The sequence below is a fragment of the Salvelinus alpinus genome, chromosome 9 (assembly GCF_045679555.1).
Source record: "Salvelinus alpinus chromosome 9, SLU_Salpinus.1, whole genome shotgun sequence".
NCBI classification, from domain to species: domain Eukaryota; kingdom Metazoa; phylum Chordata; class Actinopteri; order Salmoniformes; family Salmonidae; genus Salvelinus; species Salvelinus alpinus.
In genome coordinates this window covers 47,583,783-47,598,727 of record NC_092094.1, presented here as the reverse complement: position 1 = coordinate 47,598,727, position 14,945 = coordinate 47,583,783, and the positions used below count along the sequence as shown (strand labels likewise).

General features: G+C 41.9%; 1 protein-coding gene across 3 annotated transcripts in view; it reads left to right on the top strand.

Annotated features, from left to right (window-relative positions):
• LOC139530242 (metabotropic glutamate receptor 8-like) overlaps positions 1-14,945 on the top strand; it is a 239,619-nt gene that overhangs the window by 182,664 nt on the left and 42,010 nt on the right. The window lies entirely within an intron of this gene.

The window sequence follows — 14,945 nt, the reverse complement described above, 5'->3', positions numbered from 1 at the left end:
TCAGGCCCTTTGCTATGAGACTTGAAATTGAGCTCAGGTGCATCCTGTTTCCATTGATCATTATTGATTAATGGAAACAGAGCAGTCGAGGGAGGAAGTGCCTTGGTCAGGGAGGTGAACAAGAACCCGATGGTCACTCTGACAGAGCTCCAGAGTTCCTCTTTGGAGATGTGAGAAACTTCCAGGAGGACAACCATCTCTGTAGCTCTCCACCAATCAGGCCTTTATGGTAGAGTGGCCAAACGGAAGCCAATCCTCAGTAAAAGGCACATGACAGCTCGCTTGGAGTTTGCAAAAAGGCACCTAGACTCTGCCAAGTGTCATGTCTGGAGGAAACCTGGCATCATCCCTACGGTGAAGCATGTAGGTGGCAGCATCATGCTGTGGGGATGTTTTTCAGTGGCAGGGACTGGGAGACTAATCAGGATCGAGGGAAAGATAAACGGAGCAAAGTACAGAGAGATATTTGATGAAAACCTGTTTCAGAACACTATGGACCTCAGACTGGGGCGAAGGTTCACCTTCCAACGGGACAACGACCCTAAGCACACAGCCAAGACAACGTAGGAGTGTCTCTGAATGTCCTTGAGTGGCCCATCCAAAGCCCAGACTTGAAGCTGATCTAACATGTCTGAAGAGACCTACAAATAGCTGTGCAGCAATGCTCTCCATCCAACCTGACAGAGCTTGAGAGGATCTGCAGAGAAGAATGGGAGAAATTCCCCAAATACAGGTGTGCCAAGCTTGTAGCGTCATACCCAAGAAGACTCAAGGCTGTAATCGCTGCCAAAGGTGCTTCAACAAAGTACTGAGTAAAGGGTCTGAATACTTACGTAAATGTTATATTTCAGTTCATTTGCAAAAATGTTTAGAAAACAGTTTTTTCTTTGTCATTATAGGGTTTTGTGCGTAGATTGATGAAGAAAAAAACTATGTATTCCATTTTAGAATAAGTCTAACATAACAAAATGTGGAAAAGGTCAAGAGGTCTGAATTCTTTCCGAATGCACTGTATCTACCGAAGCTTTGATTGCACTGATCATGTCAATATCATACTTTCAAAATCTTAGCTAGCAAGCTAGACAGGTGGTCATCTTCATGAATCAAGTCGATAATCTACTGGCAAATTATTTTCAACGATGATGAGAAATTATACATAAAATGTATCGGTGACATAAACATTACACAACAAGTTGGAAAACGTAATATAACAATGAGTGGTTTGGAAGGAATCAATGGCTAACTGCAAGCTTTGCAAAGCAATCACTAGCCTGCTATTCAGTGGAGTGGGTGTGTGGTCCTAGTCTGGGTTTAAGGGTCTCTTTTCCAATCTTAAATGGATAAACATTCACATGCAACACCATGGGCCAGAAAAGGTTGAATACATTGGCGATGCTGTCAATCCAGCATGACTTTTGCCATGTTCAAAACAACTGGAAACTCGGAACTGGGAAATCTCAGACTTCAGTGAGTTCAAGACAACTGGGAACTCAGAAAAAACGAGCTCCAACTGGTAAAATACGTAATCCAACTCGGAATTCTAAGTCGGGAACTCGGGCCTCTTTCTAGAGCTCCGACCTGAAGATCACTTTCCGACCTGATTCAACCTGTTTTTTTTTCAGTTCTCAGTTGTCTTGAAAGTACCAAAAATCCAGAGAATGCCCGACTTTGATGACAAAGTTTGATGACAAAATTTACCCACAAGAAGAACCGCCGCGCCACCTTCCTGTTCAAGTGAGCACAGCAGAACAAGGTGACTCCAAAAAATGTATTGTATGCTACTGCATAAATTATGTAATATGCCAGGGAGATATTTATACTGTAGCTAAGAAAGTAAGCTGTTAGTACCCCATGTGCCTCACCTTAATAATGTGGTCCATTTCCCCCTTATAATTTAGCCTACTGTTCTGACTTGGTGGTGCATATGTAGCCTATAGCCTGTTTTAGAGAAATGTAATCATTGAATATTGTAAGAGCGTTCATTGTCTGCTTAAATACCCCCTCTATTTATCCTACGGCTCTGACTTTGTGTACATAGCGAATACTGTAAGAATGGCCCATGTTCTGAATTCTGTTGCTGTCCGTCCTAGCTCGCTGATTAATGTCTTATTCAACATTTTGGATTGTCTCTTATCCTCTTGTTGTTCCATTATGTATAGTTTGTACATCTCAATTGTTGTAGAAACCACATTTGTTAAAGCAAATCAGCCATATCAGCTGTTTTTAAAGGCAGTAAATTAAGTTGAATTTACTGTTTCACTGCAAGACAAGGCTCTGCTGAAAGCAATGTTTACCGGTAACAAGGATTCATTCCATGGTGCTGAAAATAAAGCTCTTCTGTTGGGACAGCTTTGTGTAGGCCTTAACAGTTTGTGGGTACCAATTGTCACTGTTATAGTGCAATTAATGTATTGTTTAGTGTTGTGTTGTGTAGTGGCTTTTCTGGCATGCATCCCACATTGTTTTGGGTTTGCCCCACCAAGATTTACATGCTAAAATTGCCTCTTGAGGTCACAAAAGCTCGGAGAACGGGACCGCCAAGTGGTGAAGCACGTAGCGCGTAAAAATCATCTGTCCTTGGTTGCAACACTCACTACCAAGTTCCAAACGGCTTCTGAAAGCAACGCCAGCACAAGAACTATTCGTCGGGAGCTTCATGAAATGGGTTTCCATTGTCGAGCAGCTGCACACAAGCCTAACATCACCATGCGCAATGCCAAGCGTCGGCTGGAGAGGTGTAAAGCTCTCCACCATTGGACTCTGGAGCAGTACAAACGCGTTCTCTGGAGTGATGAATCACGCTTCACCATCTGGTAGTCCGACTGATTAATCTGTTTTTTGTGGATGTCAGGAGAACGCTACCTGCCCAATGCCTAGTGCCAACTGTACAGTTTGGTAGAGGAGGAATAATGGTCTGGGGCTGTTTTTCATGGTTCGGGCTAGGCCCCTTAGTTCCAGTGAAGGGAAATCTTAACGCTACAGCATATAATGATGTTCAGGACCAGTGGTCACCAACCGTTTCTGAGTCAAGATCACTTTCGCAGTCAAAAAGCAAGCTGAGGTCTACTGCTCAGATTTGTTTTTTACTTTAACCTCACACAAACAGTTTTGTAGGAATGAAGTTTGGGCAGTAGGCCTAATATATTATCACAGCATATTGGCTATATGATTGGCCTGCCAATATTGTTAAATGAGACCATTTATATTTCAAAACTCGAGCTTTGATAACAAAATAGATCAGTTGGTTTAGCACTTGTGAGGCACTGTGGAGCACGAATTGAAATAATTAGCATTTTTATTTTACTGGACTGATGGTACCTGCACCTGATGGTCAAAGAGGTCAAATCACGACATCAGTGATCTTCAGGTCGAAAAGTTGGAGCTCTAGAAAGATGCCCAAGTTTCCGACTTGGAATTCCGAGTTGGATGACCGTTGAAAACATTTTTTTCCCCAACCGTCACTCACGGTCCCTGCTCACTCCTTCCTTTCCTCCGGTGAGACTGACCAGAGAAAGGGGACACGTCTTCCACCTTATGGTGAAACTCAAGTCGAACCACATCTGCCACATGCACAAATTAATGTTGTTCCTATGACCAGAGAAAGTTAAATATTCCTTAATATTAAAATCAACACGATGAGCTGCTAATAATAATAAAATGCAGGGCTATCGATACTTGGCTACTCATTCATTGCAGCCCGAGTGGAAGTACGGAGAAGTGTGTTTTGTCATAGTGTTGAATAAAACAGTGACAGTGCTGAATGTAAACTTAAACATGAACTCACTCATAAAAACAGCAGCTCTTTGCTGTATTCATTGACAGTCTCTCTGTGGTCATGGTTTTAAAAGTTACTAAATCTTACGTAGGCTAGTAGCCTATTAAACTTGGCTGTGGCCAGGGTCATGGAAACTCTGTAGCCACGGTTATTTGAGCTATCCGATTGGGCAGCGCAGTAGGTGCACTCGATTCAGTCACAGATTTGCTGGTCTGCGGAGTTTGTCTCACGGGAACACTTTGCTTACCCGGTGTGCAGGACTTTTGAATCAAGTGCACCTACCGGCAAGCCTTTAACGTTCGTTGGCTTTTCTACAGAAATATTTGGTGATCGACTAGGAATGCCTTGAAGATTGCGATTGAACGGTTGGCGACCACTGTTCTAGACGATTCTGTGCTTCCAACTTTGTGGCAACAGTTTGGGGAAGACCCTTTCCTGTTTCAGCATGACAATGCACAATGCACAAAGCGAGGTCCATACAGAAATGCTTTGTCGAGATCGGTGTGAAACCCCAACAACCCCAACAAAAACCTTTGGGATGAATTGGAACGCCGAATGCAAGTCAGGCCTAATTGCCCAACATCAGTGCCCGACCTCACTAATGCTCATGGCAGAATAGAAGCAAGTCTCCCAGCAATGTTCCAACATCTAGTGGAAATCCTTCCCAGAAGAGTGGTGGCTTTTATAGCAGCAAAACTGACTGCAAGACCAACTCTATATCCCATGATTTTGGAATTTGATGTTCAATGAGCAGGTGTCGACATACTTTTGGTCATGTAGTTTACTTTTGAGTTGAGTTCAATGCATACTATTGAAGCATATTTCTGAAGGCTAGACGGATTGAAGGAGACATATTTAACCTGTAATGTCAGTACCTACTCAATCCATTCAATTTTGTCTGCTTAGTTTTTCTGTGTATTCTATAAAAAAATGTAATCTTGCAAAACAATGCTAGACCTAGAAGCATGTTATTATTATTGCTACGTTGATAGAATCGGACACATTTTTTTACGTTAGTAAATAACAATGGGGAGTATAACAATAAGCTATTAATGTAAATATATTCAGGCTTGTCAGAGCCTTATATGCGCTGAAATTAGTGCTGTTGATTTATTTTCGACTTATCTCATCACACAAGACTATCTCTGTAAATAGTTTTTCATTTATCAAATTTTTTCATCTAATTGAACCCCAGGGCATGATAGAAAATGGAAAACAGAAACTAGTCTGTCATGTACAGAGGTAATACATTTGCCCTGGTAAGTGATGTTTAATTGAAATCCCAGGACCCGTGATTAAGTTGTCTGTCAAATGTATAGAGCCTCAACGTGGAGAGTCATAATACTCATTAAACCTAGCGTTCAAACAGGGAAATGGTTCCAATCGGTTTTCCACCATTCATTTTTCCCATAGGGGATTTTAGAAACACTTAAAATAAGGGCTATGTTTTGTGTAGCCTTACATTGGCGTGACATTTTTATAACCATTTTAATCTCTCTTGAACAAGGTGACTTTAATAAATATATTCAGCTCTATATACTCACAGATTCAAAAATGCTAATTAGCATCGAAGTAGACATCATGCAAAACTACAAATCCCTGCAACATCCAGCACGTCTTCTCTAGCTAACACCTTTGCTAACAGTTATTGTGTCAACTTGCACTTGTCAAACATCTCATTCCAAAATCATGGGCATTAATATGGAGTTGATCCCCCTTTGGTGATATAACAGCCTCCACTCTTTTGGGAAGGCTTTCCACTAGATGTTAGAACATTGCTGCAGGAACTTGCTTCCATTCAGCCATTAGTGTGGTCGGGCACTGATGTTGGGCGATTAGTCCTGGTTCACAGTCTATGTTCCAATTCATCCCAAAGGTTTTCGATGGGGTTGAGGTCAGGGCTCTGTACAGGCCAGTTAAGTTCTTCCACACCGATCTCGGCAAACCATTTCCATATGGACCTCGCTTTGTGCACAGGTCATGCTGAACCAGGAAAGGGCCTCCCTCAAACTGTTACCACAAAGTTGGAAGCAAAGTATAGTCTAGAAGGTCATTGTATACTGTAGCGTTAAGATTTTCCTTCACTGGAACTAAGGGGCCTAGCCCGAACCATGAAAAACAGCCCCAGACCATTATTGCTCCTCCACCAAACGCTGCAGTTGGCATTATGCATTTGGGCATGTAGCAATCACCTGGCATCCGCCAAACACAGATTTGTCTGTCGGACTGCCAGATGGTGAAGCATGATTCATTGCTACAGAGCATGCGTTTTTCCAGTGCTCCAGAGTCCAATGGCGGTGAGCTTTACACCACTCCAGCCGACGCTTGGCATTGCGCATGTTGATGTTAGACTTGTGTGCAGCTGCTCGACCATTGAAACCAATTTCATGAAGCTCCCGACGACCAGTTATTGTGCTGATGTTGCTTCCAGAGGCAGTTTGGAACTCGGTAGTGAGTGTGGCAACCGAGGACAGATGGATTTTACGCTCTACGCACTTCGACACTCGGCAGTCCCATTCTCGGAGCTTGTGTGGCCTACCACTTCGTGGCTGAGCCATTGTTGTTCTTAGATGTTTCCACTTCATAATAACAGCGCTTACAGTTCACTGGGGCAGCTCTAGCAGGGGAGAAATTTGATGAACTGAATTGTTGGAAGGATGACATGATTAGGCCGTCATTGTAAAATAAGAATTTGTTCTTAAGTCATTGTAAAATAAGAATTTGTTCTTAACTGACTTGCCTAGTTAAATAAACTGAATAAAATGCCGGTGCCACGTTGAATGTCACTGAACTCTTCAGTAAGGCCATTCTACTACCAATGTTTGTCTATGGAGATTGAATGGCTCTGGGCTTGATTTTATACACTTGTCAGTAACGGGTGTGGCTTAAATAGCCGAATCCACTAATTTGAAGGTGTGTATATATACAGAGTGTACAAAACATGAGGAACCCCTGTGCTTTACATGACATAGACTGACCAGGTGAAAGCTATGATCCCTTATTGATGTCATCCAAATGAATATCGCCCCATCGCACTCACCCCGTCATCATTAAGTAATACAAGAAGCTGGCCCACATCAAGGCCAGCATGCCAGGCACACTGGACCCACTAATTTGCCTACTGCTCCAACAGATCCACAGAAGATGCCATTTCCATCACTATTCACATGGCCCTAACACATCTGGACAAGGGGACCACCTATGTGAGAATGCTGGTCATTGACTACAGTTCAGTATCCAACACTATTGTTCCCTCCAAGCTCAGAGCCCTGCGTCTGGACACTACCCTCTGCAACTGGACCCTGGACTCCCTGACAGGAAGATCACAGGCTTTGAGGATTGGCAAAGCACCTCCTCCACACTAACTCTTAACATAGGGCCCCCCCAGGGGTGTGTACTCAGCCCTCTGCTGTACTCCCTGTTCACCCACAACTGTGTGGCTTTGCACTTTTCACGACATCAACTCCATCATCACATTTGCTGACGATTTCACAGTTGAAGGCTTGATAACCACAGTTGAAGGCCTGATAATGACGAGCCAGCCTATGGGGAGGAGTTAACTAACCTGGCATTGTGTTGTCAGGACAACCTCTCCCTTATGGTCAGCAAAACAAAGAAGTTGATTGTTGTCTTCAATCAGCAGAGGGAACACACCCCGATCCACATCAACATGACTGAAGTAGAGAGAGTCAGCAGTTTTAAGTTCCTCAGCGTCCACATCACTGTTGACTTGACATGGACCGACAACACCACTGATATTGTCAAGAGGGCGCAACAGCACCTCTACTTCCTAAGGCAGCTGAAGAAATTCATGTCACAATGCAACATCAAGAGCGTCCTGAACAGGTACATCTCGGCCTGGTATGGGAATTGTTCCATCCACGATCGCAAGGCCATCCAGCCGATGGTGAAGACGGCCCAGTACATCACTGGGGTCGTGTTCCCACCCATCCAGGACTACCATTTGAAACAGTGCCTGAGGGGCAGACGGTATCAGAGCAAGATGTCTGATACCAACAGGCTCAGAGATAGTTTCTATCTACAAGCCATCAGACTGCTGAACACTTGAACTGAACTGACCACCTGCACTGACTCTCCGCACCTTAGCACACATGCACTCACTCACGCAAACAACCACACAAACATATACACACATACATTCATGCGAGACATGATTCACAACTGCTGCAACCAGACTCTTATTTACTATTACTAATACTGAACGATTTAACCCTTTCCTGCTCGGAAAGTCAGGAAACCATTTTTTTACTGGACCATGACATTGGCGTGCATAAATGAGAATAACTAGCTGGTGTCAAACTTTACATGAAAACATGATACATATTTTAAAAGCTGAGAAACAGCTCTTTTACATGATATGACATACAATAGCACCACATCAAATTGTAATCAGCCAAGAAAAACCGCCTGCGAAAATGTGTATCTTATATGAAAATCAATGTTTTTCTCCCAAAAAACTGCCATTTACAAAAATGTCGAATGACGACAGAGAACAACTTGGAGCATATTGAGCCTCCTTTATTTTGTAAGAATTGATTATCTGAATTCAGAAGAGAAATATATTTTACTGTAAATGGGTTACGGATGTTTTAGTGACTAATGGTATTTTTGTCAAATTCTATGAAAAGTTCTGTAATGAGAAACTTCATCTGGATAGTATATTAAACACATATCTGGAACAAACAAAAAAATACAAATAGCATTTAGTCTAATATATATGATAAGGAAATATATAATTTTTATAAAACAAGAACTTTATTGAAAGAAGAATTTTAGGGGAATACATTGTCTCATTCAAACCTGAAAATTAAGACATTTAAAATCTCCATCATAACCATATACAACATTCAAATCAAACTGAAATGACAAAATATGAAACAAATAAGGCATATAACAATTATTAGCTTTTACAACTACAATTTCTCCATTCAACTAGCATATAGTGTAAGTACAGACACTGGGAGACGAGAAGCAAGTACCGGGAGTGAACATTTAATGGATAACAGACAAGAAACAAATAATGACAACATCTGGACAGGGGAAAACATAACGACATGAATGCTGACACGGGGATCAAACCGAGGAACAAACAGATATAGGAGGAGCAATCAACAAAGTAATGGAGTCCAGGTGAGTCCAAAGAAGCGCTGGTGCGCGTAATGATGGTGGCAAGTGTGCGTAATGATGGGCCGCCTGGTGCACTCGAGCGCCGATGAGGCATGGGAGCCCGACGAGCTGGCTGAGGCATGACGTGGTATGGGAACCTGATGAGCCGGCTGAGGCGTGGGAGCCCGACGAGCTGGCTGAGGCATGACGTGGGATGAGAGCCTGCTGAGCCAACCGAGGCAAGGAAACCTCTCAAGCCAGCTAAGGCGTGGAAGCCCGACGAGCCAGCTGAGGTATTCCTGGTTCCCCCGGCAGCGGTAACCGGACCCGACGTCACCAACAAAAAACTTCCCTGATGCTTCAAATTGTGGTGTCAGCATTCTGTAAGGACAGACGTTGGGAGACGCGAAGCAAGTACAGGGAGTGAACATTTAATGGATAACAGACAAGAAACAAACAAGGATAGCGTCTGGACATGGGAAAACATAACGACATCAATGGTGACACGGGGATCAAATCGAGGAACAGACAGATATAGGAGGGACAATCAACAAAGAAATGGAGTCCAGGTGAGTCCAAAGAAGCGCTGGTGCGCGTAACGATGATGCCAGGTGTGAGTAATGATGGGCCGCCTGGCGCCCTCGAGCGCAAGAGAGGGGGAGCGAGAGCAGGCTTGACATATGGTCTATTACACAAAGAGTCGGGAACGGGAACATTTCCAAAAGCATTTTTTTTTTTTTACAGTCATTACAATATACAAGTCCTTAACATCCCCAATGCCATTAGAGTGAGGAATTAAACATAAAAGGAGGCTGGCACGCAGGATGTCTTTGATAAGAAAGGGAAAACCTGCAAGGGAGAAGGATCATGCAGGAAAGGAAAACATGCAAGAGAGGTAAAATTACTACTGAACGTCTGAGCTACATCTGAGTCCCTTTGCTAGTGCCTATTTCTGCAATGAGTCACACTCACTGGAGTGCCATAACCTAAACATGTTTGTTCATCTATGATGCAACATCATTTGCCCTAGCATTCAGCTGCCACACAAACCAACCAGGTCCTGTTCCCCTTTCTATCGTTCATGTAACACAGCCAACAATTTCTAGAGGGGTTCTGTAGACTGGGAATGTGCTGTGTAAAAAGATGAGCTTACAATTTTCACAGACAAAGGTGCCACATTCACACACATTTGGGACTGTACCAACAGTGGACTGATGAAAAAAAGATTGTTCCTTTTAGGCATCTCTGTGCAAGAGATTTGTTATGCGGTACGTTGGCTACCCCTCATACGTTTGAGGTTTTTACAAAATGGACATCACTGCATCTGCTTGGCGCATACAGGCAGTCCTCAGCTCGAGGGAAAAGTCTGTCAGGACTTCCTGGCTTCAGAGAGCATATCGGTGATACGGGAGTGGGCTATATCCCATAGTGAGATACCAAAACAAATATTTGAAAGAGATCTTAAGGTTACTAGCGCAACCCCGGTTCTCTGATAATAGTTAGGTATATCATCGCATTTCCCTGTTCGCAAGGAAGAAGGATATCCTTGAGAACAAGTCAGAGGGCGGGATGGTGGCAACTTTTATAGAGTGGGGTCCCCCACTAGTCGCCACACTTCCTGTCTGTCTACGACAGACGTTGTGTGATTGGAGTGTTTAGTAATCTGCCCCAGAAATGGGTATATCCCACAGTGAGATACCTCACTCTATTATCAGAGGACGCAAGTAAGTTAACCCCTCTTGAGTAATGAGAAATCATCTTTCATTGGTTTTTGATGAGAGACCCATCTTATATAATGCAGGCTTTTTTCATTTTCCAGTGTAATTTGCAAATGCCTTGAATTCCTCATACTTGTAGATTAGTACAAATTATTTAGGTGTTCTGAAGTAATATCCTCAAGGCAAACTAATGATTAGCAAACTTGGCCAGTGCAAGTACAGTATGTGCATACTGATTCCTATAAAAAATAAGTTATAGCACACCAAACCAGTTATGAATAAGAAAGTATGCATTTCTATATATTTCAAAAAAAACTTAAATGCTTTTTGAAGAACAGCAAAAACAAGCAAAAATGAGCCCAGCAATAATCAGCTTGGCTATAGCCTATTAGCTATACAATTGTAATGTTATACCCCTGAAAGGAGGGAAATATGAGAAATTATTCACACTGATACGTAGCATCAGCAACTGTTCAGTCAGTTGTAATGATGAATTGCATAAACAAACTCTTTTCTCAAATTACATAGCATTCACATTTGTATTCCTAGGCATTTCTAATCAAGCTCCGCACAAACAGACATCAATGGAGCACATAGATGATCATATTATCGCATTCACATTAATTATTAGAATATTAGATACAATTCTGTATTAATATTATTGATGTAGTGGTAAAAAAGGTGGGTAATGAATAAGACGAACAACATAAACAAAAACGTATGAATTTGTTTTAACTATTTTGTTTGCATTGGGATTTAATTTTTATGTAGGCCTATAGGGAAGATACAGTAATATTTGAATAAGGCTTTACGCTAAGTAGTGTGTTAATTTAACACTTTTCCAGTGTCTATCAGTGTTGATTTAACACTCTCAGTGGTAACTATTGTTATTAATTATACCCTTTTTTTTACACAAAAATGTGTCTTATAAGTCAATGTCCCAGGCCATTTTTTGTGTAGATTCATGTACAGTGCCTTAAGAAAGTATTCACACTCCTTAACTTTTTCCACATTTTATTGTTACAGCCTGAATTTAATATGGATTAAATTGAAAAGTTGTGGAATTATGTTTTTAGAAATGTTTACAAATTAAAAATGAAAATCTGCAATGTCTTGAGTCAATAAGTATTTAACTTAAGTTCAGCAGTAAAAACTTACTTAACAAGTCACATAATAATTTGCATGGACTGTGGATTTGTATGTGTGCATTAATAGTATTTAACATGATTTAAAATGACTACCCCATCTCTGTACCTCACACATAAAATGATCTTCAAGGTCCATCAGTCGAGCAGTGAATATAGAGCACAGATTCAAAGACATGGGAGGTTTCCCAACGGTTCGCAAAGGGCACCTATTGGTAGATGGGTAACAAAAAAAAGCAGACATTGAATATCCATTGGAGCATGGTGCAGTTATTAATTACACTTTGGATGGTGTATCAATACACTCAGTCATGTCACATCTACTCCCGCTCCTCCTCTCCAGCATTCGACTTCACCGGTTTACCTAACCACCGGTCCTGGGAATCATCATTATGCGAACCTGGCTTTCATCATTATGCACACATGCGCTTCATCATCACGCACACCTGTTCTCCATTACCTCACTCATTACCTCCCCTTTATCTGGCACTCCCTTAGGTTCCTTCCCCAGGCAGTATTGTTTATGTTTGTTCATGCCTGGATGCTACTTGTGTAGGTCCGTGGTCGTTGTTATATTAAACTTACCACCTGCTTCTTGACTTCCAGCATCTACGTTACAAGCCACTACAAAGACACAGGTGCCCTTGATAACTCCGTTGCCGGAGAGGAAGGAAACCACTCAGGGATTTTACCATGGGGTTAATAGGGATTTTAAAACAGAGTTTAATGGCAGTGACAATGTGTTAATGGCTGTGGCTGTGATAATTACCCAACAACATTGTAGGTACTTCACAATACTAACAGAAATTACAGAGTAAAAAGGAAGCCTGTACAGAATAAACATATTCCAAAAACATGGATCCTGTTTGTAAAAAGGCACTAAAGTAATACAAAAAAACAAAAAAAAGCAAAGCGTGATGTTTGGGGTAAATCCAACACAACAGATAACTGAGTACCACTCTTCATATTTCAAACATGGAAGTGGCTGCATCATATTAGGTGCATGCTTGTCATCGGTAAGGACTAAAGAGTTTTTTTTTGGGGGGGGGGGGGGTAAAAAGAAATGGAATATTGCTAAGCACAGGCAAAATCCTAGAGGAAAACTTCAACCTGCTTTCCAACAGACACTGGGAGACAAATTCACCTTTCAGCAGGAAAATTACCTAAAACACATGGCCAGATATAGTTTACATATTCTAAGTTGACTGCTTTAAACAGCTTGGAAAATTCCAGAAAATTATGTCATGGCTTTAGAAGCTTCTGATAGGCTAATTGACATCATTTGAGTTATTTGGATGTGTACCTGTGGATTTATTTCAAGGCCGACTGTCAAAATCAGTGCCTCTGCTTGACATCATGGGAAAATCAAAAGAAATCAGCAAAGACCTCAGATTTTTTTTTTTACACTTCCACAAGTCTGGTTCATCCTTGGGAGCAATTTCCAAATGCCTGAAGGTACCACGTTCATCTGTACAAACAATAGTACGCAAGTATAAACACCATGGGACCACGCAGCCGTCATACCGCTCAGGAAGGAGGCGCGTTCTGTCTCCTAGAGATGAACGTACTTTGGTGCGAGAATTGCAAATCAATCCCAGAACAACAGCAAAGGACCTTGTGAAGATGCTGGAGGAAACAGGTACAAAAGTATCTATATCCACAGTAAAACGAGTCCTATATCGACATAACCTGAAAGGCTGCTCAGCAAGGAAGAAGCCACTGCTCCAAAACCGCCATAAAAAAAGCCAGACTACGGTTTGCAACTGCAAATGGGGACAAAGATCGTACTTTTTGGAGAAATGTCCTCTGGTCTGATGAAACAAAAGTAGAACTGTTTGGTCATAATGACCATCGTTATGTTTCGAGGAAAAAGGGGGGAGCCTTGCAAGCCGAAGAACACCATCCCAACCATGAAGCACGGGGATGGCAGCATCATGTTGTGGGGGTGCTTTGCTGCAGGAGGGACTGGTGCACTTCACAAAATAGATGGCATTATGAGGAGGAAAATAATGTGGATATATTGAAGCAACATCTCAAGACATCAGTCAGGAAGTTAAAGCTTGGTCGCAAATGGGTCTTCCAAATGGGCAATGACCCCAAGCATACTTCCAAAGTTGTGGCAAAATGGATTTAAGGACAACAAAGTCAAGGTATTGGAGTGGCCATCACAAAGCCCTGACCTCAATCCCATAGAAAATTTGTGGGCAGAACTGAAAAAGCATGTACGAGCAAGGAGGCCTACAAACCTGACTCAGTTACACCAGCTCTGGCAAGAGGAATGGGCCAAAATTCACCCAACGTATTGTGGGAAGCTTGTGGAAGGCTACCCGAAACGTTTGACACAAGTTGACCCAACAATTTAAAGGCAATGCAACCAAATACTAATTGAGTGTATGTAAACTTCTGACCCACTGGGAATGTTATGAAAGAAATAAAAGCTGAAATAAACATTCTCTCTACTATTATTCTGACATTTCACATTCTTAAAATAAAGTGGTGATCCTAACTGACCTAAGACAGGTCATTTTTACTAGGATTAAATGTCAGGAATTGTGAAACTGAGTTTAAATGTATTTGGCTGAGGTGTATGTAAACTTCCGACTTCAACTGTTATAAGCGACTACCAGTTCTCCAGTCGCTTTTTGTTTGTTTGTGGAATGTCTGTGTACACGGCAGGTGTCGCGTGACATTTTTAAAATTGCTTTTTGTCCTGCATCTCGCAACCACACTGTCAGCAGCGTGTCTAGTTTTGCCTTTTTCTCTTGTGAGCTGACTACGAGTTTGGTTTAGTTTGTTTCACATCTCAGGCCACCAGCCTGTGCCGCTAGAGGGCGGAGTTAACCATTCGAGAGAGTGGTGAATGTGCTGCTAAAAGGCAAATTTGTGCGGCAAATCCGGAGGACGCAAGCGAACATAGATAATCACTGTTCATGATTCCACTCATTGGCAAAGAGGCAGGTGCTATTAGAACTCAGTCAGGTCAAGAATTTAAGCATTCTGAACTTTGATCAATGCTGGAGCAATATTTAAATGTATTTCATTTTCTTATTGTGTACAAAACACATATTTTAATTATTTATACGATTGTTCCAATTAGAACAAATTATGGAGGTTGGTTTTATGGCCGTGGTCAGATGTACTGTATGTGTTGTGAGATGTTGTTTTCCATTGTGAGATGTA